Source organism: Giraffa tippelskirchi, chromosome 12, assembly GCF_054371585.1.
Source record: "Giraffa tippelskirchi isolate mGirTip1 chromosome 12, T2T-mGirTip1v1.2.pri, whole genome shotgun sequence".
Classification (NCBI taxonomy): domain Eukaryota; kingdom Metazoa; phylum Chordata; class Mammalia; order Artiodactyla; family Giraffidae; genus Giraffa; species Giraffa tippelskirchi.
Window position 1 is genome coordinate 105,229,173 of NC_137286.1, and position 23,069 is coordinate 105,252,241.

Consider the following 23,069-nt stretch of genomic DNA (forward strand, 5'->3'; position numbering starts at 1 on the left):
AAAAGTTGGATTAAAGCTCAACATTCAGAAAACAGAGATCATGGCATCCGGTCCCATCACTTCATGGCAAATAGATGGGGAAGCAATGGAAATAGTGAGAGACTTTATTTTTTTGGGCTCCAAAGTCACTGCAGATGGTGACTGCAGCCATGAAATTAAAAGATGCTTGCTCCTTGGAAGGAAAGCTATGACCAACCTAGACAGCATATTAAAAAGCAGAGACATTACTTTGCCAACAAAAGTCCATCTAGTCAAAGCTATGGCTTTTCCAGTAGTCATGTATGGATGTGAAAGTTGGACTCTAAAGAAAGCTGAGCGCCAAAGAATTGATGCTTTTGAACTGTGGTGTTAGAAGACTCTTGAGACTCTCTTGGACTGCAAGGAGATCCAACCAGTCCATCCTAAAGGAAATCAGTCCTGAATATTCATTGGAAGGACTGATGCTGAAGCTAAAACTCCAATACTTTGGCCACCTGATGCAAAGAACTGACTCATTGGAAAAGATCCTGATGCTGGGAAAGATTGAAGGTGGGAGGGGAAGGGGATGACAGAGGATGAGATGGTTGGATGGCATCACTGACTTGATGGACATGAATTTGGGTAAACTCTGGGAGCTGGTGACGGACAGGGAGGCCTTGCGTGCTGCAGTCCATGGGGTCGTGAAGAGTCGGACACGACTGAGTGACTGAACTGAACTGAGGAAAATCCACCATAATTGAAAATAGCCTGCAGGTAATCAGGAATGGTCAGGAGAAAATGCAGCCAGGATCCCTGGGTTCTCAGCAAAGTCACTCTGAGATCACACATCTTTAGAGACAAAAACAGGCCCTTTCTGTGGGGTGTGGGAGGGTTTGCTGAGATAATGCAGGGAAGCGGCACAGCTGACGGCTTGGAACAGAGTAAGGCTTAAAGGATGATGGCTGCCGAGGATGCCATGGTTCCTGTTGCCCTTGGGAGCATCACTAACTAACTGTGGACCTGACCCGAGTCTCCTCTTCTCTGAACTGGGTGCAGTGATAGGACCTGCCTCTAGAATGGCTGTGAGCAATAAGTGAGCCTGACAGCTCAGAGACGTGACTGTTCCCGGCACATAATAAGTGCTCAATACAGGTCAGCAATGGGTGCTGACATTATTTGGCCTCTCAGTTGGATCAGTGGTAAAGAATCTGCCTGCCAGCGCCGGAGATGCAGGAGACCCGGGTTCGATCCCTGGGTCGGGAAGATCCCCTGGAGGAAGGCATGGCAACCCACTCCAGTATTTTTGCCTGGAGAATCCCCAAGGACAGAGGAGCCTAATAGGCTACAGTCCATGGGGTCACAAAAAATTAGGCACGACTGAAGCTACTTAGCATGAACACACCCTGCCTTTGTTAATATTGCCCTTGAGGAGCAAACGGTCCAGTGTATTGACAGTCCCTGAAGGCTGCAACTTGCTGGACAAATGTGGGACACCCAGATGGTCACGATCAACCAGGCAGCATTTCAGACCTCTGGACCTGAGGCTGCAGAGGGTGTTTGAAGACTGAGAACAGGGCCAGTGAACTAGGCATTCACAGCATCGAGGACTGCGTCCGTGCTCTGGAAAAAGGACAGCTTCTTTCCTTACTACCTGCCCTCTATATGAGGTGTTTATCCCCATACAAGGGAGGACACTGAGGCCCGAAGGATGCATGGACTAGAAATGGTGGAAACCAAAGAAAACTCACTCCTGCTGACCCCAAGGCAGGGCTCTGGGCACTCTGCCAGGCTGACTAAGGGCTGTACCCACCCCAGTGAGTATCTAAGACCCTTCCACTTAGCTCCGTAGGACTCCACCAAACTGGTCTATACTGCAAAGCTGTACAGCCATCTAAATAACATGTTCAACAGTGCAGCCCTTCATCCCACTAGCTCTGATGGAACAGCTATCAGTGCCTGCAAGGAGAGGAGCCACCTGAGGGGGTGCACGGTAAAGGGGTGCTTGGCCTGAGCTTGTGGCGGAGCAGAGCAGCTGAACCTCTTCAGACTGCCCGACCAAGAACTATTCAGAAATAAACCATTCAGCCGGTGGAGTGCTCTAAGCGTGACCTTGAATTTCCTGGAATAAAATGAAATCACTTATGAAATGTGTTGGCATTCATTAAAAAAAGAAGGCAAATTTAATGGAATAACAAGCATGTAAGTAATAATGTTTAAAATGAAAATAAGGCAATAAAAAGGTATTTACTGAAATTGCTTTTAACTTCTGGGTCTGGCCCAGGTAAAGAAATGCTTTTTATAGATGCCAGTGTTCTGTTTATCTGGGGAAGGATCTGACAAGGACAGAACATACACATTATGAGATTATGGACAATGGGTCCGGGCTTCCCTGGTAGCTCAGAGGTAAAGAATCCGCCTGCCAATGTAGGAGGCGTGGGTTCAATCCCTGGGCCAGGAAGATCCCCTGGAGAAGGAAATGGCAACCCACTCCAATATTCTTTCCTGGGAAATCCCATGGACAGAGGAGCCTGGAGGGCTGCAGTCCTGGGGTTGCAAAGTCAGACACAACTTAGCAACTAAACAACAATGCGCCCACAGGGGCTTTCGCAGTTTGCCTCAGTGTTCAGACGACACAACATCAACTAACAGTCTGGTGCCTGTTTTTCCAAGATGTGTGCAGAGAAACCAGCCGTGGCAATCAGGAGAAGACCAAAGATGCCTGGTGTACAGGAATCCAGGCGTGTGGGACTGCTGTCTCGCCATCTCTCTTCAACAACAGCAAGCAGGTGTCAGGAGAACCAGGCAAGCAGAAACGAAGAGCCCAGAGCACAGAGCTGGCAAACACTTCTCAGCGGCAGAGAAAGTGACTGCTTATCAGATCAAGCTGCTCAGCCTGCTCATTTGAATGAATGGTAACTAACACGGAGGCCACCTAACTGCCAGCCCGCAGAGAGGGTAAATCCAACAGGTGCAGAAATGAAAGGCACCCACCTCCCCTTGCTGATCCAGAACCCGAAGACCTGGGCTAGTGCGTGTGTCACTGGGCAGAGCTCAGGGTTTCCGGGAGTGGCTGCGAGTGGCAGCCCCAGGCTTCCCCCGTCCGAGACGGGCAGACCCACTGGATCCGAACCATGGGGCCGCCCTAACCTGCAGGTCCCTCCAGCCGCCTCCACTTCTGCCCCCAGGCTCTCCTGCACACGGGGCCTCCCCTACCATGCCTTCCCTGGATCTGCCACACCAGGTCTCCCTAAACCTAGCGTGGGCGCCCTCCCTGGGGCTCCTGCAGCACCCTGGGTGTCCCGCCAACCCATAGGGTGACCGTCCAGTTCCTTCTCTCTCTCTCTGTCGCCATCGAATTGCATCTTGTCAGGATGCATCGCTTCCTTCTGTCACTATAGCACTTAATTTTAAAGACCAGTTTTCATATTAAAAATGAAGACTTTTCCTGAAAACTGAAAGCCTGGCCTTCACAAGTCCCATGTCAAGGCGACCCGAGCTCCAGCTGAGCAGCTGCCGTCCCATCCACTGAGGAATTCAGGCATTGGGGGCTACGGTCCCCACCTCCCCTGTTGTCACAACCTTCCTGCATCTCCAGCCGAGCAGTTAGAGTTCATCGCCAGTTGGGGTTGGAGTATTTGGTGATAAGAACTGTGATTTCTCTCTAGAACTGTAACACATCCCGAATATGTGCATGATACATGTTGAAGCAATGAAGAAATTCATTAACTAGAAACAGAAAAATGTTAGGGTTGTTGTAAGGAGTAAAATAACATAGGGGGAAATGTGTGCGACCGACCACACCTTGAGCTTGAAACGTAAGTGATGGTGGGAGAGCACGGTTCAGGTGAGCAGGGCGTTTCTGAGTGTAGAGCTACAATGACAACACCCCCAGGGAGGAAGAGCTCCTGTGGATCTTTCCAATTTTAACAATTCAGTAACATCTTCAAGAATGGTCCTTATTTTTGATCTTATAAATGACCAAAATATATGAATCTTAGAATAGTTCAAATAATCTAAATATTTTTTCTGAGAAAAAGTTGCTTAATTTTCTTTTTTTCCCTCACATTGCAAAGCCATTTGATTTATTATCTGACATGCAGAGCATGCAATAGGAAAACGTTTTCATCTAGTAAAACTATATATACACTAGGTCATGAAGCCACAACCAACTCATACATTTTTCCAATATGCAATAAGCTGAGATATTTTTTTAAGAAATTAACACTAAACCTGCAGGCTTACAATTTATAAAATCAGCACTGAAATGACGCCAATGCTACACGTACGGCCTCTTATATTTTAATGGTGGAACACAATCATAAAAGGCTGAGAATAATGTCAGTTCCATATGCGAAGAGAATAAAAAATTAATTATAAATTTAGGATGCTGCTATTTCCACACACGGCAACAACCTCTAGCTGCTGGCTATTCTGTATCTTCGCCTTCAATTTCACTCTATCCTGAAAATTGTTCTTCTTACACAGTAGAATTTGCAGCCCCTTTTGTGGCCTAGAAAGCTCAGGAAAGTATGCGGTAATAAAAATATACATATTGTTGTTGGCTGGGAAGTGGGAATGATTTCCCTTTTCAAGTCAAGAAATATTTTCTACTAAAAACTCTACAAGCTTTAAAATGTTCTGTTGCCAAATACAATACCTTCAATTGCTTCAAAGTTCAAAACCATTAGGGGCCACTCACTGTCAGGCTCCTACAATTTTTTTTTAATAGAACTTAAACTAGGATAGGTTTTTTGAAAATAATTCTTTTTATTTCTCTGAGTTGTAAATGCTATCATTTTTGCCTTAGAAGACACGGTGTTCTCAAAATGTTCAATCAACAAGCATACTATAACTGGGTACTCTTCCCCAACTTTACTAATGTTTTTCAATCCTAAAAGACAAATAGGACAATTGTAGCATCAGGGTCTAAGGGGACCCCAAATATCCACACAGTCTATTCTAAGAGAATTGTGCATAACAATGTCTACAACACAGCTGTTTAAATTTTTACTTTAGAAGTCTGGACAGATTCCAAAACCCCTCTCTGTAACATGTGCAGAGTTCTCCATTATAAGTGGCCTCCATTCTTTTAGAACTTCCTCATCTTAGAACCATCCGAGCAGACAGAGGGGAAGAGTTGGCTGCATAACATTTAATCTTCAGGTAGACAAGCTCCTCTGGTTTATAATTGCTGAGGTTAGCTGTCTTCCTTTTAAAAACCCAGCTCTTAAAACTTCAATTTAAAAGGCATATATTCTGTGATGTGTGGACTACATGATAACCCAATACTGTTTAAACATCTTACTTCTAAATGTAAACAGTTGAGACAGATAAAATACGATGAATGAACTCACTGCTCAGCCAGTGAATCATGAAAGGAAATTGCGTTCGTACTGCTTGACTGTTCTTTTTCTTCAGCCAAAAGGTCATTTTAGAAAGGTTATGAACATTTAAGAATCAGCTGCCATGAGACAAACACCTCTCACTGTTAAGCTGTTCTTGCTCTCTTATCACATGAGCAGCTGTCTCTTTATTCAGGGCATACATTTATTCAACCTGTTGTCAACAGACAGAGCATGCTGGCCTTTTCCAGATCTTTAAATGCTTGACTTTAAATACTGATTTATCAGATTTAAGAGGTGTTGGCTATTTTCCTTAAAGATCCTTCAGTCTTTTGTTTGTGCTGTGTTAATTTTTGAATGGCTGAACCGGTTGCAGAGGACTGGGTTAAGCTTGGGTTTGGATGTTTAAATAGGTGAAAAAGGAGAACCAAAGTCTCTTCAGGAGTGTTAGCAGAACTCTGCACTCAGATGTCAAATGTCTCCAAATACCCTGGATTCACATATTAGAGCTACAACTAGTAAATTAAATTAACATACTAAGCACAGCATGTAATTATTACATGTATGTACAAATACATTCTATCTATGTAAGTTAAACTTCATGATCATCTGAGGTTAAAAAACAAATTTTCTGTTCTTTTAAAAAGCCTCTTAAATGTTAGCAATGTTCTTTATTCAAGTCATCTGGGTAGGAAAGGTACTTTACACTACAATTTCAAGTGCATAAAAAGTCTTCCTATGTGCTTACCTTCAAATTCAAAATTCATCTGGACTCAGAGCCTAAAGACACTCCCATCAAAGAAACAAATAAACTCCATGAATGTCCCAGAAAATGCTAACACAGCATCCTAGAGTCAGCAGTTAGCATGGAAAAAATTCCAAAGTACATAAAGACACCCAGCCTCCATAACAAAGTAGACTTCATGAGACACTTACAAGGGTTAAAAGGAAACAAACATAGAGCTCATGATAAAGCACCAAGTATTCATGCCAAGGGAGTATTTTCAAAATGAAACTGCATTTCTGTGTTTTGTATTATTGCCAGAACTTGATAAATATTATGTGAAGAAAAACTCTTTTCCAGTACTGACATCTCTGTGAATGATAACTGTCAGAAACTGTCTTCTAGGGTAGGACTCTATTCTCACCCCCTCTAGTTATATATCTTTAAATTAGATGATAAAGTGCTTGAAATAAGACATGTTTTTAATCTACATGAAAGAAGCATGGCAAAGACTCCTAAGGTGAAGCTGTACAGCAGAAAACATAGGGAGTAAATCCTGAACTAATGCAAAATAACCTTCCCCTTTGCATATAAGTATCTGATCATGAAATAACAACACATCAAAATAAATTCTTCTGTTTGCCTAAGTCATGTTTAACAGTAACTGCTTCCTGTTTATATAAAGAAATCGTCTTCTATTGTAAACAGTAAAGGAAAACTGTCACTGGAGTAAAAACCACCCATTCATAGTTTGAGTTAAACTATTTCAGTTAAAGAAATACCGAACAATGCCTAATGGTCTTGTTTGTCTGCAAACTGAGTCCTTTTTTTAAATGAAAACAAAAACAAAAACAAAAACACCCAAACAAGTGACATGGATTTCCTACAACGGTAGCTGTAGGTGTGACGCATAGCTCGCTACCAACGAAACATCGCTGCAGCTGGGTCCTTGCAAACTTCCTCCTCAAGAAGGAATGAGCTACATCTCTATGTCATCGAATGGAGGAGACCCCTGACCAAGGCTGCCAGAGAGGCCCTGTGCATCACCGTGCCGGCACCTCCTCCCTCCCGGGCTCTCACACGGCCGGCCGGCCGGCCTGCAGACCGCTTCCCGCCGGGAGGGCTGCAGCGCCCGGTCCAGGCCGGGCGAGCACACACTTGCACGCACACACACCTTCGCCTGCGCGCAGCATTCTGTTGACAAGATCCCTGCACCGAGGGTCAGCGCGCTCGGTCCGGTCGCCCACGCGGGCCAGGGGGCGTTCCCCCAGCTCCGGCATCTCTGTGCCCCCCCGCCGTCAGCCCTCCCCGGGGGTCGCCTCCGCCGGCCCTGTCCTCCCGTCCCCTGCCCTGTGCGCAGGCAGCCCAGGCTGGCGCCCCCTGCTTCCACCCGCGGCCGCCTCCTCTCAGCGCGCGTTTCGCGCTGATCCGCCGGGGCGAGGGCTGGGACCGCCGCGTGGCGTGGCCGGGTGGGCTGCGGGCACCTACCTTCCCCAGTGCCTGGAGGCTGTCCCGCAGGTCCCGACGGCGATTGGATGCTCAGGGGCGCGCGGCACGCGGCGCGGAGCTGGGCCGGGGTCCGCTCCTCACGCGCGCGCCCTGCACTGCCCGGCGCCGCAGCCCCGGGCTCCCCGGTAGCCCGGCAACCGCCGCCGCCTCCCGGCCCCGCCCACCCGGGGCCCCGCCCACCAGGATTCCCGCCCACGTCCCCTCCGGCCCGCAGTCTCCTGGCGGCGCCACCGCCTGCTCTGCCCACGTCTGAGCCCCGCCCACCCCATGGCCCGCCCACCTCCCGGACCCGCCCATTGCCTGCCCCGCCCACAGCAAAGCCACCGCACAGGCCCTGGGCTCCGGCTGTCCCCACTGGCCCCGGGCACCTTAGGCCGCAGCTGAGCCGCCCGTGGCCCCCCGGGGCTGCGGGAGCTGTTGACTGCATCCCGCAGGCGGGCCTGGACAGGGCGGAGGGTGCTCATCCGGACCGCCGAGAGCGGGGCTGTGTCACTGCCTGCGGCTTGAGTGGCACCCTCGTGTCCACCTGGACCTGCTTCCAGGCTTCGTGCCTCTGCGCTGCCCGTCCCCTTCTACCCCGCGCCCGCCTCTGCGCCAGGAAAGGCGCGGGAAGCCACGTGACACGAGTGCAGTGGGTCCAGATCACCAGGACCTGGCCCACCGGGCTCCTCCCCACTTGCAGAGGCTTTTCCTGGCGGGTCCACGGGACGCTGGCTTCCAGAGGGCCCGGTGCACCCATAGGCCCAGCGCGGTCTGGTCCAAGCCCCCGGGGATCCAGGCCTCCACACGCGCCTCATGAACGGATGGTGTCCAAACTTCACTTTGCACACTTAAGAAGCGGAGCTAACAGTGCCCACTCCGCACCTTTGGTGGACGGAGTAAAAGGACCAAGTACAGAAAAAGTTAGTTTTTCCGCAGTAGAATGCTATAGAAATGTAAGCAATTATCGTCATTTGGCCAGTGAGTAAGTGGACAAACTTCTCTCCAGCCCAAGATGCCACACATGCGTTGCATTGCTGCAGAGGAGCGCGCTGCTTCCTGTGTTGGCTTTGATTTCCTGGCAAAACTTCACATTCCTTTGGATGGAACCAAATCCTATGTTTCCCTTCTGTACCCCAAGGCCCATAGTAGCCTTCAATAAGTGTTTGTAGTTTGAATACGTTGCTACACTTAGTTACCCATACATACAGCTCATGACCCCACACTGAGAATGCCCAGTGCAGTACTAGGTAGTTGTGAAAAATATCCTTCCAAGCGTCAGCCTCAAGGTTGTCATGGCCGGAATAGAAACTGCAACAATAACTTACTTTTAATCATTTATAAATGATATACCCTATCCTATTTGAGGACTTTCCAGGTGGCGCTATTGGTAAAGAACCTGACTGCCAACATAGGGGAGAAGGCAAGGGCAACCCGCTCCAGTACGCTCGCCTGGAAAATCCCATGGACGGAGGAGCCTGGTAGGCTGCAGTCCGTGAGGTCGCTAAGAGTTGGACACGACTGAGCAACTTCACTCTTACTTTTCCTTTCATGCATTGGAGAAGGAAATGGCAACCCACTCCAGTGCTCTTGCCTAGAGAATCCCATGGATGGAGAATTCTCCTGAGCTACAGTCCATGGGGTCATAAAGAGTTGGACACGACTGAAGTGGCTTAGCATTCACGCACACATTATACCTGAAACTCAAGGCGCACCTGCATTTCCCAAACCTACCTGTCAGCTGTGATCTGGGACCACAACACTCCCTGAACTTCACTCACAAGCTCCCTCTTAGATGGAAGTAACCTGTTTATCTAACTGGACCCCACCTCCCCGAGGGCACCTCTTATTTTCTTAGTAGCCCAGAGCCTAGCATACAGGGGATCCTCCGTCTACCATCCTTAAGCTGACTTGTTGCTGCTTCTTTGCAAGGTCTCACACACTGACCCTTTTCCCTCTTTCTCTCTTTACCCCATTACCTCAACCACAGTGCAGGCCCTTCACACCTTTCGCCTGAACGCCCTGCCTCCCCGCTATTCTGTTCAGCCCATCTTTCTTCCTCCTGCCTTACATCGTAGTCACTGACCAGTGAAAAGATTTACAAGGATTCTTCACTGTGAAGAATGGCTTCTCCACCCCTTAAATTAGCAGTCAGGGATTTCCGTGTTTGGGCTCCACTCACATCTTCAGCCTTAACTTTCCTTCCTCTACACCGACCACTTCATATTCCGGCCAAACTGGTCTGCATGCCTTGCCTCCAGTGTGCCCTGACCTTGCCCTTCCTCTGCTCCCCAAGCTTCCTCTTCACGCTCACCTCTTTCCCTCACCTGACTCCTTCACATGCCAGAAGCCACAGCTCTCACAAGTCTCCCTAAGGTCTGAGGCCTTCTTCCAACAAGGACAGCACTTGCCACATTCTCCCTCCTACCCTGTTTCTGTGAGTTAGCTTTCTTCCTCAAGGAGTTAAGAGGAGTTTTGCTTTCAAGAAGCGGCATATTTTGCTCAAATGTGCACCTTTGTTAGTATCGAACATTCACATGAATGTTCAGTGTTTTCTGAGAGGAATTTAATCTGCCAGCCCAGGAACTCCTTTGTTTTCTTCTGGCCTCCCTTTCTGCTTGAGACAGTAGTAGCACATTACTTCGTTCAGTTGTTTTGCACCATCTCACATGTGTGTGGCTGGGTTTCCCCTGAGCCCGCTAACTCTCCATGGACGGGTCTCATGCACAGACACAGCCGCTGGCATTGCACATTCCGGCCTTGGATGCTAAATCGCTGCTCACTAGCTGTATGCCCTTGGAAAAGTTACTTGACCTTCCCAAACTTCTGCTTCTTCAACTGTGAAAGGTGTTGTTCCATTGGTCGTTGTTCAGTAAGATAAGAGATGCAAAGAGCTCAGCCCGGTGCCTGGCACACAGTCAGTGCTCACTAAATGGCACCCTTTTGTCAGGCACACAATGCCAAGCATCAGAGATCTGTGATAACCCAAATGGTGCTTGACAGTGAGGAACACTGAACGGCTGCACTGTGGCTACTGAGTGCATCTTATTCTTTTTGTTTTCACTTTTTGGCATGTGGGGTCTTAGCTCGTCAACCAGGGATGGAACCCACACCCCCTCAGTGGAAGTGTGGAATCTTAACCACTGGACTGCCAGGGAAGTCCCACATGCGTGTGTTCTCAGTCGCTCAATCCGACTCTTTGGAACCCTGTGGACAGAAGCCCGCCAGGATCCTCTCTTCTTGGGATTCTCCAGGCAAGAATACTGGAGTGGGTCACCAATCCCTTCTCCAGGGAATCTTCTCAATCTGGGGATTGAAACTGTGTCTCCAGCATTGGCAGGAGGATTCTTTACAGCTGAGCCATCTGGGAAGCCCAGGGAAGTCCCACACTGGTTGTTATTAATGAACTGAAATTTTACTGACAAAGCCAAATTCTTTTTTTTTTTTTGCTACTGGGGATTGAGGGATCTTAGTTCCCTGGGACCAGGGATCAAACCCTGGTCCATAGCAGTGAAAGCCCAGAGTCTTAACCACTAGACCACCAAGCAATGCCCTGAAAGAGCCAAATTCTTACGAGGATTTTTGTAGAGGTGTAGTATTAAAGATTACGTTAAGAGTTGGCTTTCTGAAGCTAGTTTTAGCAGTAGCTAGGCTGATTTGAAGTGTATTTGTTTAGAATATGTTCCTAAAAAGGTTGAACCAATGAAGTTAACAAACCTCTTGGGAAAATAGTTTCCATGATAAGCTAGCTCACTGGAATAAAAGTTAATGGAAAACTGCTTGACTTTCAAGTAATTTCCAGCATAAAGCACTATTTCATGGGGGAAAGGAACAGAACGCAAGTCACATGAGAACTGTGAATTCTGTCTGTTCCTTCACAGTGCCTGGCGCATAGTAGGTACTCATTAAAAATTTGTTGAATGAATGAATAAATAGGGGTAAAAATTTCAAAGAGTTATAAAGTTTGCCAAATATGGTTAAGAAAATAAAGGGGAATATAACCAAGATCCAGATATTTAAGTAATAATTTCCAGCACCCATTGCTGACCATTGATGTCAGACCATCCATGTAGGGAGGGGGCCTGACGGGGAGCAACTTGTCCAAGGTCACACACCAAGTTAATAACAAAGCAGGATCCAAAATCCAGGCTTCCTGAATCCTAATATAATCATCACCATACCAAAGAATGCATAAATTAATACATGTGGCTTAGGGCTTCCCTGGTGGCTCAGATGGTAAAGAATCTGCCTACAATGCAGGAGAGCCAGGTTTGATTCGTGGGTCAGGAAGATCCTCTGGAGAAGGGAATAACAACCCACTCCAGTATTCTCGCCTGGGAAATCTCATGGACAGAGGAGCCTGGTGGGCTATAGTACATAGAGTCGCAAAGAGTTGGACATGATTGAGTGACTAACACTGGCCAAGGAGGGTATTTATTCAGTTGATATAATGTCAAACTCATGACATCTATAGAGCAAAATTGCTGTAAGTTGCAGCAGGCGCACTGATCCTGGTGAATTTATGACACCATGTTGGTCAAACTCTTCTGTTGAGAGAAGAAACAAGCCACGATGCTCCTTTTCTGCTTCCCAAGAAACACAGGGGACTGACTCCTCTGCACATGGCAGGATGAAGAAGCAGGCTTACTGGGCAGCAGACCCCAAGGCTAGGCTGCAGGGCTGTCTAAGTCCTGGGTGCCACTGACAGGATCGAGAAAGCTGTACTTCTCAGAACGCTTCTCAGAGAGGGAGAGGGTTGTGGTGGAAGAATCGGTCTGATCAAGTCGCTCAACACCCCTGTGTTATCTCCCTCCACCTCCTCATCCAAGGGCAGAGTTAAGTCACAATGGGTGATGCTGAAGTACTTTGCAAGCAAGAATGTGAGAGATGGTCAGGTTGGAGTGGTGATTTCAGCCAGTGAGTGGACCTGAGGGAGCATGGCCACCAGGGAGCCTCCTCATGCCCCCTTTCATAGACCATTCCTCTAAGTAGTGCTGACAACATGTTAAAGAATCACTCCTTAATGGTGCACTGGTTTCTGAATGCTTCCAGGGTGTCCTGGACTGGCCCTGCTATCATAGAGTCTGACCAACCACACCAATGATGGATGCATGAATGTGGTCCAGTCCTGAAGCAGAGAAAGAATGACTTAAATCCGGAGGTCCTTTATAGTTGAAGACTCTAGGCCAACGATGGAAAACTCAATCAAAAAATTCTAATAACTCTCATAAAATATACCAAACAAAATTTTTTTAAAAAGCCCATTCCCCCCCACCCTAAAATTTTGGCTGTAATGTGTGCTAACAGTCAAGTTCAGCTCCATGCAATTCTTACAACAGAATTAACTGCCCAGCCCTAAAATAAAAGAACCTGAATTGAAATCAGACTCCAGTGGTGCACTTAATTAGTCCTGTGAGCTTGCACTTGATATTTAGTCCCTCTGAGACTCACTTTTCTCATCTGTATAATTGCAGAGACAAAGTTAATTGCTGGAAATTTAAGTTAGATGGTGTCCTAAAAAATACTGTCAGAGTGCCTGACACATAAGTACTCCATAGATACGAGTGAATTAATAACTAGTGCATTAATAAATGCTAGTGAATGTTACTAAGTAATAATCTGTAAAGCTTTATATGAAATCTTTATGAGGGTGATAACACATGAGAGATAGCTATTTGGCCTTGACATCAGTGTATATGTGAAAAATTTATAGTCGATGAATTTATTCACAAGAAATATATTCTTTTTTTTTCAAGAAAAAATCCCAGAAGAAGTTAGTGAAAACTTGCTCAAGAATTCTTAATATAATCAAATGTAATATGAAATATATATCATGTACAAGCCCATAATGAATCTGTAAACTGAAATCTCTCAGAATCCCACTGGGACTCTCCAGGGAGGAATAACAACTTTTAGTTAACTATTACATCAAACTTTTCACTTTTCATTGACATCCTCCAAGAAAGTATCAATTCCTTGGAAACAAAAGAGTGTGCATATAATGTCAAAATATGTGCATTATATATATATATATATGCACACCTGTATCTACACATACACAAGTATATATAATTCCACATTGTATAGATATACTAAATTTTTGTGAAAATTACTTTAAATGTTCTGGTAAATTATGTGTGGCAGTAATTGTGTTCAGACTGCTTAGAAACATAGAAGCAACAGCAATTGTTGGGAAATCAGAGGACTGGTCCAGTTGACTGACACATCTCTCATGGAAACAAAAACTACACAGCAGAAGGAAGTGGTTATCTTGATCTTTCAAACTAACCCTGTTCTCCAGTCAGCACTGCATTTGTTTTAGCAGGTGTTGGAAAATATCCATGGTGAACTGGGAAGGACACAGGACCAAGACTTGGAAAACTGGCCACGTAACTTCATTAAGAAAGTCAAGTGACTTTTCCGCAGTCCTAGTTTCCTCATCTGTACAATAGCTATAAAAATTCCACCCTGCTTATTTCAGGAGGACGATCTGGTCCACTCCCTCATTCCCCACATGAGAACACTGGGGAGTGAAGTGAATCCCTTAAGGTCACATAGCTGATCAGTGAGACAATCAGGACTAGAAATAAGTCTTTTGAAGTCTTGGAGTTTCTGCAGTAACAAAGCTGCCATTGAAGCATCAGATAGGAGAGGGCTTTGAAGAATGTAATGTAAGGGTTTTCTTCGGTGAAAATCTTATGGATTTAAATCACAGTCAAGATCAACATAAAGCAAGCAGTTCAGAGATGACTTTTAAGACTGTACCTGTACATTTAGCAATAGGCATGCTTCTTTTAAAATCAAATACAATCTGCTGCTTTTCTCAACCAAGACACAAGATGTAAACAATTCCCTGAATTAATTCAGACCCTGAAGTGGATTTTCAATGACTTGACTTGCCCAAGCAAGCTCTCTGCAAAGCCTAAATTAATCAGATAATTGCCAATTCTCCCTTTTGTTTTCTGTTGAAAAAGTGTGTGTTTGTTAAAACAAGCCTAGTAGCAGAATAATAGTCATTAAAAAAAATTTTAAGTCCCAAATCTGAACTAAATGACCGAGTTCTTAAGCACACCATTTCTTTAGGCATCTTCTCCAGTCATTATTTTAAAAGTTTAATTTTCTTTATCCTAATATGAACATTATTGCTGCGGTGGTGATTTAAAGAGGACTTTTTCAGCAAACAAATGAAAAAAAAAATCAACCTAAGCTGATCATTCAGGATTTTGTGAACATGCTTTGTCACATTGTCAGTAAAACAAAAATTTTAATGCCTCTCTTGGCATGACTAAAAACAGGAGTTAAATCTTTTAAATTCTTACTGATACATCTTAAAAATAAAGTCAGTTTGGTATGGTTTTAAATAATTTCCACTTAACAGCTATCAGTTTTAAAATTAAGTAAACAATGCTAATTATGTTCCTTCAAATATCAAGAGGAAAATTTAGAAAGTAATTTAATTAATTGGCTCTGAAAAATTAATTACACATGAAATGAGGCTCATTAGGCCCTTCCGGTCTCATCAGAATTTCTGACTAAAAAATAACTGATCTCATCACTTATACTTGCTTTGTGGTTCGGCTGGCATTAAATAGACTATCGTGATGATACGTACTGTACCCAAGTAAAACTAAGACCAAAACATTAAAATGAGCTAATATGAACATGGTGCTCTTACATTTCCACTGTGCATGTGTGATCATTGAATTGACAAGTTAACTTGCAAATTCAGCACAGCCATATACTTTGGTTTTGCCATACTGAGCGTAAACTAAAGGGAAAATGGGACTAAAAACTGTAACATCGTAACTGTTGATCACCCAGTTTTCATAAACAGTTGGCAAATTTTAACTCACAACAGCTGTCACTGCATTAAAAGTACATGTCAGTTCAGCAATATTAACCTCCAGGATGTGTCTGCACTTGAGGCTTGTGCAAAGGTTCCAGAAGATCACCAGAGGATTTCTTTTTAATCAAAGTCAGTACAACCTAACTCTCCCTGTCTGACAATTCTTCAGTTTTACCCAGTAAAGTGCCTTAATCGTACTTGAATGGCTCTCCAATGCTTGGAGGGGACATACTGCATAAGGAAATGTATTTCTTAGGTCGGCGTCTTGGAGCTGAGAGAATAAATAAAGAAACAGTATTACCAGAGGTGCAGGGCTCTTTTCTATGAGAAAACAGGAAAGCATTGGCATCCATGGAGTCCCTCCGCCTGTTTACTGAGTAAAGCAACTTGTAAATACTTAGAGCAATTACAGACTGCAGACCTCGGTCTCTGCAGCGGCGGGGGAGATGGCTAAAGTTAGCTCCCTCCCCTTCGGTCCTGTTGGAACAACTCATTTCCAAGTAAAATGTGCGCGGCAGATTGCAAACCCTTTGTACAAACTACCAAATCGACCCCGGAGTATCGGATTTCCTTTCATCCACACACACACGGAGTACTCAAGGACAGAAATGCTCGTGGCCCCCTAGACTAAAACCCTCTTTTCTGAGAACACGCAGGAAAAGTGCACCGAAAGCCACAACAAACAGAAATCGCTGTACCTTCAACGCGCTGAAGTCTTTCCAAGGACTCACCACCCTTTTCGGCAACTGAGTTTCTCCTTGGCAGCCCTTCTGCGCCCAACGCTTGTACCTTCCCAAAAATGTATGTCGGCACAAGCCCAGACGAAACCTCCAACCCGGGAAAAAGAAAATGAAGCCTGCAGATCAAAGGCAGACGAGCAGGGAGATGAAATGCCCGTAATCTGATCGGTGATCAGTTGCCGCACATCAAAGGCAGGCCAAGTTGCTCCGTGTGTGTGTGTGTGTGTGTGTGTGTGTGTGTGTGGTGTGTGTGTGTGTGTGGTGTGTGTGTGTGTGTGTGTGTGTGTGTGTGTGTGTGTGTGTGTGTGCGCGCGCGCGCGCGCGCAGGGCTCTCGGAACGCTCGTTTCAAGCAGGTAGCCGCCCCCGCGCCTCCCCGCCCTCGGATTCTTTTGTTTGACCCGGATCCCGTCGTTCTCCTCTTCCCTGGCACCCAGGCGGCCCCCGCGGTGCCCCTCGGCCCGGGCTGAGAGTCTGGGCCCGCGGCGCTCGGGCCCCCGCGCTGCGCCCGGGCTGCGCGCTGGGAGCCTCGCCTGGTGCCAGCCGGCCGCGCCGGGGCCCTTTCATCTCGCTGAGCCGCGGGTCCCATGACCTCACCGCCGCCTGGCAGGACGGCCGCCCGCGGGGAGCGCGCCCGGGGGCAGGGCGGCCACCTCCGATCGCGCCGCGCGCCCGCGGCCCCGGCGGCAACGCCTGGCCGCTGCTGCGGGGCCACCCCGTGGGGAGCGGACCCCTGAGCCGTCCTGGCTGCCAGAGACACAGCCTTTATCTGCCCCTTTCTCGGAGGAACCGCGGTGCGTCCCGCAGAGCCGGCGTCCAGTCTCCAGGATGGTTCCGAGGAGTAGTGGGGACCCCGAGGGAGAGGGTGACCTCTCTCTTCAAAGGCTGTTCCAGCCTTCCCTGTGACCAGTCCTTACAAATTTTGAGTAACCTGTCTTTTCTTTGAAACTTAAATTATTAGACGTTGCCAATTAATCACTGGCGCTTTAATCAAAGTCATTAGAGAGCAGATAACTAAGTTACCCAGTATTTTGCTATCTCTCACCCTCTCACTTAAAGCCACTGGGCCCGACACAGTCTTGATCTTAGTTTAGGATTCAGAAAATTAGATTTTAAAACTACGTGTACTTCTTAGATAGGTGTAATTCATTAACACCTACCGAGTATTTAAAATTCACAAAAGAAGGACTTCCCTGGTGGTCCAGTGGTTCCCAGTGCAGGGCACCTGGTTTGATCCCTGGTGGGGGAACTAGATCCCACAGAACTAAGGACTGGCCCAGTCAAATAAATTAATTAAATAAATAAATATTAAAAAATAAAATTCACAAAACTAAAGAAGGCTGTGTTCCTCGCCTTTTAGGGCCATTTCTCCTAAACTCATAGTTTGGACTCCTAACTCACTAAAAGTCATCACATTTAGTCTATTTATTCATAGTTTAACCTGAAACTTATTACATATTATTTAGAATTGTCTCACTATCCTTCCTGAACAACAGCAGATTCAATAAAATAAGTTTATTTTTAGTATTTATCAAAATAGAAAATAATTTCAAAATTTCATCTTACAATCCAGGATACAGTGCATTTCTGAATTCCAGGCCACTCTTCTATGGCCTGAAGGAAATTTTTCTGTTGTCTAATGGCAACTTGCCAACCTTTAGAAGTCAGTTAAAAATATTTTTGTAAAACTTAGAAGACAGTAGAATTTAATTTATATAAGTTATATACTCCTCCTCCTAATTAGTTTCATCTAATTCTTTCCTCATGTGATTTTTGAAAATGTAGTTTATGGTGTGTTTATTTCCAGATGTCTGGGATTTTCAAACAAATTTTGATAGCAGAAATTTTGGTTTCCACAGTTGAGTTCAGTATTTAACATTTAAGTAATCATTTCCCCCAGCATTTCTTGTATAATTTCCCCCTCAGGTCATTTCTCAAAGATGCTTAGAGCTCAGATAGTATATGATCAAGGTATAATTTCCTATCACTTCTCAAAAGTACACCAGGAAAACTCCTGTGATACTTGGACTCCACGTAACATTACCTGGGCTCCACAGAATACACAGAGAATACCAAAAAGGACAAAATATTTCCCAGTGGCCATGTGTTCATTTCTTCTCTGAGTTAACCCAGCCTTGCCCCTAGTGTGAAATCCAATTCCACCAAGCAGCCAGACACGACTGAGCAACTGACCATACATAGACACACATAGATGGCTCTGTGAGGCTCTTCGGATAAGCATGTAAAATCCTAATGTGTTGATAGAGTTCAACACCGATGGAAATTAGGTGAGGGGCCGAGTCAGAATTCTGACTTCCACTGGGACCTGGCAGGATGCATTTGAAAGCAGGGACTTCAGTGAAAATCACTCAAGTGATCCTCCGTTTACACAAACCTCAGCATTGGAGAAGGAAATGGCAACCCACTCCAGTGTTCTTGCCTGGAGAATCACAGGGATGGGGGAGCCTGGTGGGCTTCCGTCTATGGGGTCGCACAGAGTTGGACACGACTGAAGCGACTTAGCAGCAGCAGCAGCAGCAGCAGCAGCACCAAGGAAGATCTGTAGTTCAGAGTACGTCTAGAAATGTGACTATGATGATGCAATGATGCGTGCACACCCAGTTGTTTTTGACTCTTTGTAACTCCATGGATTGTAACCCACAAGGCTCCTCTGTCCATGGGATTCTCCAGGCAAGAATACTGGAGTGGGTTGCCATGCCCTCCTCCAGGGGATCTTCCCAACCCAGGGACCGAACCCAGGTCTCCTGCATTGCGGGTGGATTCTTTACCACTGAGCCACCAGGGAAGCCTAGCAATGTGATATCATCTCCAAATGAGGAGTTTATTCACCCAGTGGCTGAGAATTATTTTCAGTTGTTTCTCTCGTGGCTGAGAGCCCCCCACATGTGAGATGACAGAAAGTGAGATTAGCACCACCTGTGTCACCAGGAGCAGAGTGTGGCTGAAGGCCGCCTGGAATGAGGCTTGAACTCCTGACCCAGCCCACGAGGGCTGTGCCCACGGAGGATCCTGCAATGTGGAGACGTGGCTGCACCGTAGTTGCTTCTGCAGGGCTCCATGAAGGGGAGCCCCTGCGCAGCTTTCCTCTCTCCCCTCTGGGAATCTTAGATTTGAGAAATTAAGTCATATGCTATGACAATAAGAAATATGTCAGCCCTCGCTCTGTTATGATCTGGTTGAACAATACTGAGTTGAGGTCTTTTATCTCTGATCCCTAGAGCCATGTCCTGTGTAGACGGCCTATCTCGTTCTCTTCCACACGTCCTGTGTCCACCACCTGACTGTGTTGTGGGGGTGGACCAGTATTGATACATTATTATTATTATTATTTAAGATTTATTTATTTGTTGGTTGTGGTGGGTCTTCATTGCTGCACGTGGGCTTTCTCTAGCTGCGGTGAGCGGGGGCTACTCTATGTTGCCATGTGTGGGTTTTCTCACGGCGGTGGCTTCTCTGGTTGCAGAGCACAGGCTCTGGGAGTGTGGACTTCCGTAGTGGCACCCCATAGTAGTTGGTAGTAGTGGGCTCAGTAGTTGTGGCACACGGGCTTAGCTGCTCTGTGGCACGTGGGATCTTCCCGGAGCAGGGATTGAACCAGTGTCCCCTACATTGCAAGGCAGATTCTCAACCACTGGACCAGCAAGGAAGATCTGATTCAGTTTAGTAGCTGAAGTCCCTACTTCACACTAAGGGTCACTCATTGTGTTGTACAGTTCTTACAGATTTTAACAAATGCATAGTATCCTGTTTCAGACAGAATAGTTTCACTGCCATTACAGAATCGTACAAAGGAGTTGTATAGATTTTGACAAATGCAATGCCCTGTGTCATACATAGAATTCTGATTGAGAGTCCATTGAACCTTTAGATCACACTGAGAAAAGCTGACATCTTAACAGTGAATCTCCCCATTCAAGGACTTAGAATATCTCTCCATTCATTTAGATCTTCTTTGAATTCTTTAATCAGAGTTTTGTACTTTTCCTCATATATATAATACATTTGAAAAATTTTATACCTAAATATTTTAGCTTTGGGGGGTAGGTTGTTAAGATAAATGACATCGTGTTTATAATTTCAAGTTTCAATTGTTCAGTGGTTGTATATAGGAACGCAATTGACATTTGTGTATTATATCCTGCAATCTTGCTCTTATCACTTATTTGTTCTAGGAATTTTTCCATCATTTATTTGGGTCAGTTCTTTGGGATGGTCTATAAATAATCATGACATCTGTGAACAGAAAAAAAATTTATTTCTTCCTTCTCAATCCGTTGACTAAGAAACTGTAAATGTGTATTGCAAGCTCTAGGTGTGTGAGTGCATGCTAAGTCACTGAAGTCGTGTCCGACTCTTCGCGACCCCATGGACTGTAGCCCTCAAGGTTCTTCTATCCATGGGATTCTCCAGGCAAGAACACTGGAGTGGGTAACCATTTCCTCCTCCAGTGGATCTCCCCAACCCAGGTATCAAACCCACGGTCTCCTGCATTGGCAGGAGGATTCTTTATCACTAGTGCCACCTGGAAACTTTCCTTTTCTCTGAAGAATTTTTTGATGATTTTTTTGCTTTTCCTTTCAACATTTTAAATATTTCACCCTGCTCTCCTTTTGCTTTCATAGTTTCTTATCAAGAATCTGATGCAGTTCTTATCCTTGTTTCTTGATAAGGAAAGTGTTTTTGCTTTGATTTTTGTTTTTAGATGTCTTTCAAGAGTTTGTCTTTTGTTTTCTGTGGTTTAAATAGGATATGCTTATGCATAGCTTTTTTTGTGTTTATCCTGACTGGTAGTTTCTGAGTTTCCTGGATCTATGGTTTGGTGTTTGTCATTAATTTTGGACAATTCTCAGTGGTTATTATTTATTTAAAATATTTCTCCTGTTCCTTTCTTTCTTCTGCTGACATTCTCATCACTTGTGTGTTATGCCTTTTGTAATTATCCCACAAGATTTTCTGCATTTTTTTCTTTGCATTTTCACTTGGAAGTTTCTACTGATATTTCTTCAAGTTCATTGATTGTTTTCTTCACTGTGTCCTGCATATTGATGAGCCTACTGAAGGCATTCTTCATTTTGGTTACAAAGTTTTTGATTTCTAGCATTTCTTTATTTTCTGTTTTATTTTTAAATTTATTTTTAAGATATTTATTTGTTTGGCTTTCATGGGGTCTTCGAAGGCAATGGCACCCCACTCCAGTACTCTTGCCAGGAAAATCCCATGGATGGAGGAGCCTGGTAGGCTGCAGTCCATGGGGTAGCCAAGAGTCGGACACGACTGAGCGACCTCACTTTCACTTTTCACTTCCATGCATTGGAGAAGGAAATGGCAACCCACTCCAGTATTCTTGCCTCGAGAATCTCAGGGACAGTGGAGCCTGATGGGCTGCTGTCTGTGGGGTCGCGCAGACTCAGACACGACTGAAGCGACTTAGCAGCATGGGGTCTTAGCTGCAGCAAATGGGATCTTCACTGCATCATGTGGGACTTTTGTTGCTGTGCATGGACTCTCTAGTTCTGGTGTGCAGGCTTCAGTAGTTGTGGCACCTGGGCTTAGTTGCTCTGCAGCATGTGGAATCCTAGTTCCCCAACCAGGGATTGAACCACATCCCCTGCATTGCAAGATGGATTCTTAACCACTGGACCACCAGGAAATTTCCTTTCTCTTTTAGAGTTTCCATCTCTTTGCTTACATCTGTTCTTATCTCCTTATTCCATCAGAGCCCTTAATATATTAATCACATGTTAAGTCACTTCAATCGTGTCCAACTCTTTGTGACCCTATGGACTGTAGCCCACCAGGCTCCTCTGTCCATGGAATTCCCTAGGCAAGAATACTGGAGTGGGTTGCTGTGCTCTTCTCCAGGGGTCTTCCCAATCCATTGATCGAACCCATGTCTCTTACATCTCCTGCACTGGCAGGAGAGATTTTTACCAGTAGCACCACCTGGGAAGCCCATATTAATCACAGTTAGTTTAAATTTCCTATGTATTAATTCTAAAAACGGCATCATGTCTGAGCCTAGTTCTGAAGCTTGCTTTGTCTCTTGAGACTGTGCATTATTTTTCGTTTTGACAGCCCTTATGATCTTTTGTTGAAAGCTGGACATGATACATGAGGAAATTAGATTGCTAATGGAATGTTGAGAACATACAGAAAGATTCAGTAAGGAATGTCTTCAGAGTAATACCCAGAGAGAGAGATTTTTGCTTCATCAGAAGTACAATTTTAGATAAAGAAAAGTAGAAGTCTACTTTAAGAAATGCTGATCTAAAGTCAAAATATTTAATGAAATTGAAAAAGCACCTAGCATAATGTTAGTGGCATAAAACACATAGAATAATGACAATTGCCGTATAAAATCAGGAAAAGATAGAATTTATTTTTAAAAAGAAGTGTAATAGAGTAGTTCTGCAAAATAAAACTGAATTGCAAAGTAAAGTGGTAGAGTAAATGGATAACCATTTGTGCTTACACACTTTTTCTTGCCTTCTTGCACTACTAGGGCTTCCATTAGGGTGTTGAATTGGAGAGGGGAGGGAAGACATCCTTGCTTTTGTCCTAGTATCAAGGAGAAACCATCCATCTTTCAGCAATGAGTTCAATGGCAGCTGGCTTTTGTTTCTCATCAGGTCGAGGAAAGCCTCCTCTATCCTTAATTTTCTAATATATATATATATATTTTTTTATAATTGTTTTCTTTTTTTTTTAATAAATTTATTTATTTTAGTTGGGGGCTAATTACTTTACAATATTGTAATAGTTTTTGCCATACATTGACATGAATCAGCCATGGGTTTACATGTGTTCCCCTTCCTGGACCCCCCACCCACCTCCCTCCCCATCCCATCCCTCTGGGTCATCCCATTGCCCCGGCCCTGAGCCCTTGTCTCATGCATCGAACATGGAATGGTGTTCTGTTTCACATACGATATCTAATATATTTTTTAATCAT

The 23,069-nt window shown here is 45.2% G+C and overlaps 1 protein-coding gene across 2 annotated transcripts in view; it reads right to left on the reverse strand.

The window, feature by feature from the left end:
- The window catches only part of TNFRSF19 (TNF receptor superfamily member 19), a 91,354-nt gene extending 74,657 nt beyond the window's left edge, over window positions 1–16,697 (reverse strand). Inside the window, exon 1 of one of the 2 annotated variants that reach the window (XM_081551069.1) lies at window positions 16,057–16,697. The gene's annotated coding sequence lies outside the window, so the exon portion shown is untranslated. Of the gene's footprint in view, window positions 1–7,512; window positions 7,750–16,056 lie in introns of those variants that run through there. The other variant, XM_081551068.1, reaches the window with a different exon arrangement.
- Window positions 16,698–23,069: the final 6,372 nt, after the last annotated feature.